Source organism: Mandrillus leucophaeus, unplaced genomic scaffold (assembly GCF_000951045.1).
Source record: "Mandrillus leucophaeus isolate KB7577 unplaced genomic scaffold, Mleu.le_1.0 Scaffold252, whole genome shotgun sequence".
Classification (NCBI taxonomy): domain Eukaryota; kingdom Metazoa; phylum Chordata; class Mammalia; order Primates; family Cercopithecidae; genus Mandrillus; species Mandrillus leucophaeus.
Window position 1 is genome coordinate 2,222,898 of NW_012102610.1, and position 4,812 is coordinate 2,227,709.

The 4,812-nt window shown below is 39.0% G+C and overlaps 1 pseudogene across 1 annotated transcript in view; it reads left to right on the forward strand.

Moving 5' to 3' along the window:
* LOC105542213 overlaps positions 1 to 4,812 on the forward strand; it is a 131,600-nt pseudogene that overhangs the window by 125,936 nt on the left and 852 nt on the right. Inside the window, exons 4-5 of the transcript XR_001006434.1 lie at positions 3,817 to 3,946; positions 4,531 to 4,803. The product of XR_001006434.1 is annotated as a tetra-peptide repeat homeobox protein 1-like (transcript). The remainder of the gene's footprint in view (positions 1 to 3,816; positions 3,947 to 4,530; positions 4,804 to 4,812) is intronic.

A 4,812-nucleotide genomic window follows, 5' to 3' on the forward strand; every position in this document is an offset into this window, starting at 1 on the left:
ATCTCAGCTCACTGCAACCTCTGCCTCCTGGGTTCAAATGATCCTCATGCCTCAGCCTCCCAAGTAGCTGGGATTACAGGCATATACCACTATTCCCAGCTAATTTTGTACTCTTAGTAGAGACAGGGTTTCACCATGTTGGTCAGTCTGATCTTGAACTCCGACCTCAAGTGATCCACTCTCCTCAGCCTCCCAAAGTGCTGGGATTACAGGCATGAGCCATCGTGCCCAGCCATCTTTGCACGTTTCTGATTGGGTTGTCTTTTTATTGTTGAGCTGTAAAAGTGCTTTATATATTCTGGGTACAAGTCAAGAGATGTGATATAAAGATTCTTACATGGTATTTTTTCCTGTTGTGGAGATAGTAGTAATTAATAATTTGCAAAAAGGCTTAAATGCAATTAAGTCTTAATAATAGCTAAAATTAATTTCTCTGTGTTTTAGAAGTTGGGAATACTTACTCTTAGAATATAATGCTCATACTACTGTTGTTAATGGGAGTAGACTGCAAAAGAAATTGCTCACAATGAAGAAATCATGCTTTAAGATAAATATGGATCTTAACATAAATAGCATTTACTTTCACTATAACCAACATTCAGAATATGACTAAAAATGGCATCTGAGATACCAAAATAGAGGACAGCCAGCGAATGCACTAATGATAATGTCATTTGGGAGCCACTGATTAGTGATATAGCTATCTGTATGACGGTTTTTTTACTTAAAACTTTTGAGCTCTTAATTTATACAAGATTATGGCAAGTTTTAAAAATCTATTTTTCAGGCTGGGCACAGTGGCTCACGCCTGTGATCACAGCACTTTGGGAGGCTGAGGTGGGAGATCACTTGAGGTCAGGAGTTCAAGACCAACCTGGTCAACATGGTGAAACCCTGTCTCTACCAAAAATACAAAAATTAGCCGGGCATGGTGGCAGCTGTCTGTAATTCCAGTCACTCAGGAGGCTGAGGCAGGAGAATTGCTTAAACCTGGGAGGTGGAGGTTGCAGTAAGCTGAGCTCGTGCCACTGCACTCCAGCCTGTGCAATAGAGTGAGACTGTCTCAAAAAAATAAAAAATTATTTTTCAGGCTGGGCATGGTGGCTCCCACCTGTAACCCCAGTACTTTAGGAGGCCAAGAAGGGAGGATTGTTTGAGGCCAGGTGTTTGAGACTAGCCTGGACAACATGGCAAAACACTCATCTCTACAAAAAAAATTTTTTTAATGTTTTTAAATTAGCTGGGTGTGGTGATGTGTCTGCAGTCCCAGCTACTCAGGAGACTGAGGCAGGAGGATCATTTGAGCCTAGAAGTTTGAGACTGCAGTGAGCCATAATCGCGCTACTGTACTCCAGCCCAGGCAACAGAGCAAGACCCTGTCTCAAAAAAAAAAAAAAAAAAAAAAAAAGAAAAAGAAAAAAAAGGTTTTCCAAATACTCAACAAAATTAAAAGTAGAAAATTAGAGACATGAAGGAAAATGGCTGATAGGCTGATGAAGCATGATAAGGAATATGGAAGGGCAGGACAGAGAAACTATAAGAGGGGCAGCTATGGGAGTTATTTGGTGTTGGGTAGGACAGCCCTGGCTGGCTCCATTTTCTCGAGGACTTCATTGTAGTATAGCAGGAAGCAGTAATTTCTTGATGGATCAGCTTCATTGTTATGGATGTGAAAGACTAAATTGGATTTAGGAAGACATGAGTCTGCAGTAACTCAAATTTCTCTAACGTTGTTTAAAAGAAAAATGTTTGGATGCTTACATTTAGAAACTCTCATGCAATAGAATCTTTCTTTGAATGACCAGGGCTTTGCTATAATTATTTTTCAGTAGTATTCCTAATGTTGAAAAGAAAAGGTTTTTTATTTCTATACTGTGAGTAAAGATATTGAATTAAAGTTGCAATTTCATACATATCCTTTGTTTCTTTCCTTTGAAATTCAGAGAAAGGCAATATAATTTTGTATTTAAAGGATTTTGATTTCTTAATTTTAATTTTTAGTATTTTTATCTAAAGGAAAACCAAGATCCTGCTCTTTATTACTTTCCAATTGCCTTGAGAACTAAAATATTCTCACTTATTCTGTAGTTACAAAAACAACGTCTACTTGTCAGGCATCTTTAGATCAGTGTCTCAACTTGCTTCTACATTTAAAGTGAACCCTCCTTATCAGTAAACAAGCAAATCAACATATAATGTCTTCTATTAGACACTGTTTTATGGAATGTGGGGACATGTAGAACATATTAGCTGTGGTTCCTGCCTTTTAATGATTTGTGAGGGAGGATGAGGTACTGTCTTTGATCATGTCCCATCATTTTAATTGCAACACGATGAGAACTCAGAACTGAGGTTTTCTTGACAGACTGGAATGTAAGGTTAACCTGACAAGTTGACATTTAATAAGGGCAATCATCAAGACATGCTCTAAGGCACTTTCAAAATCCAAACTGTACAAGGACGAAGATCTAGTTGACTTTAGAAGTAATATGATTTGTCAGTTGATGTGGTCCTAGCCTGGGAAATAGAAATAGAGACTTAATTGAGTGATTCTGCTCTAATGAGATCACTTTATCCACATATAATATCATTTCTGGATAGTGTTAAATCTGTTATTGGCAGACTACAGGAAGTGCATTGAACTCACCAAGACCATAGGTATACCAGAAACCATGTCACAGGATAATGTACAAAGAGACAGGAAATGTTTGACCCCAAAAACAAAGAAATAGCTAGGCACAATGAAATCATACTCAAGTACCTAAGGAGCTGTTATTTGGGAGGAGGGATGATTTTATTTGCGGCAGAACCAGGGCCGCTTGATGGCCCAGGTGATGGAGTAGCAGGGCGTTTGTCCTTGGGTCCAGTGTATTGTAATAATGGCTTGGGTTGCCTTGAAAGATGCAGTAAGTTTCTTAAGATTGGAGGTATTTGGGGAAAGTATAGACTGTTACTTGTAAGATATTTTCTTCTTCTATATCTCATTTGTCTTTTTATTTTGAAAAATTTCTAACCTATGGGAAAGTTTCAAGAATAATACACACTTGTATGTCCTTCACTTACATTTGTCAAATATTGACATTTTGCCACATCTGGTTTAGACTTTTACATATTATTTGATGTTATTTATTTACTTTTAATTTTTTGTTGAGCTATTTGAGAATAATTTGCAGATATAGTGATGCTTTACCCCTAAATACTTCAGATCTAGCTGGGTGTGGTGGCTCACACCTGTAATCTCAGCACTTTGGGAGGCCGAAGCAGGTGGATCACTTGAGGTCAGGAGTTCGAGACCAGCCTGGCCAACATGGCAAAACCTCATCTCTGCTAAAAATACAAAAATTAGCCAGGCCAGGCATGGTGGCATGTGCCTGTAGTCCCAACTACTCGGGAGGCTAAGGCATGAGAATAGCTTGAACCCAGGAGCTGGAGGTGCAGTGAGCTGAGATCACACCACTGCACTCCAGCCTGGGTAATAGAGTGAAACTGACTCAAGAAAAAGAAAAAAAGAAAAGTTTTAGATCTTTTAAGAACAAAACAAGGATTATTTTCTTACATAATCACAATAATCAATTTCACAAAATTAACATTAATGTTATATAATATACATTTTGTATACAAATTTAGCCAGTTGTCCAAATAATGTTCCTTGTAAATTTTTCCTTCCATCTAGGATCTAATTCAGAATCCCACATTGTATTTAATCATCTCTTTAGTCTCTTTTTATCTGAAACAATTCTTCAGCCTTTGTTTTTGTTTTTCTTGATACTGCCATTTATTTTAATTTTAATTTTAATTAATTTATTTATTTTAGAGACAGAGTCTTGCCCTGTTGCCCAGGCTGGAGTGCAGTGGTGCAGTGGTGTGATCATAGCTCACTGTAGCTTCGACCACCTGGGCTCAAGCAGTCCTTCTGCCTCTGCCTCCCAAGTAGCTGGGACTACAAGTATGTGGCACCACACCTCGCTTATTTTATTTTATGTGATGTTATGTTAGGTTATTTTGTCATGTTATTTTATGTTATGTTATTTTATTTATTTATTTTACTTTATGAGACAGAGTTTCACTATGTTCCCCAGACTAGTCTTGAACTCCTGGCCTCAAGTGATTCGCACACCTTGGCCTCCCAAAGTGTTGAGATTACCGGCATGAACCACCACACCCAGACAATACTGACATTTTTTAAGAGGAAAGCAATTGTGGAATTGTTTGTAGAATGTCCCTTGATTTTGTTTTTTTCTCTCTTCATATGATTAGGTTCAGGATATGTATGTCTGGCAGGAATGTTATGTAGGTGAAGTCGTATCCCATACTAGTGTAACACATTAGGGAGCACGTAATGTCTGTTTTATTGGTGATGTGAGCTCTGATCACTTTGTGGTGTACTGTAAGGCATCTTTTCCCTTTGTAATGAATAAATGTGTGGGAAGAAAAGTTGAGACAATGTCAATATCCTGTTTACCAATAAACTTCTAGTCAGTAGTTTCAGCATTCATTGATAATATTTGTTCTAATTATGTTCAGGAACAGAGCAGGACCCAGGATGCAAGACCCTAGGCATCCCCGAGGCCTTCCACCGTCCCCAGGCCTTCCAAAGAGACAGCGGCAAGACCGCACAGTCTACAACTGGAAACAGCAGGAAGTGCTAGAAAATCACTTCAAGAAGGAGCCGTACCCAGGCTATGACACACGACAAAAGTTGGCGGAGACGCTCAACCTCGGGGAGTACCAAGTGCAGGTGTGGTTCAAGAATCGCCGGGCCAAACGCTCTCGGGAGCGGTTGTTCCAGCAGCAGCTCCAGCAGTTCCAGCA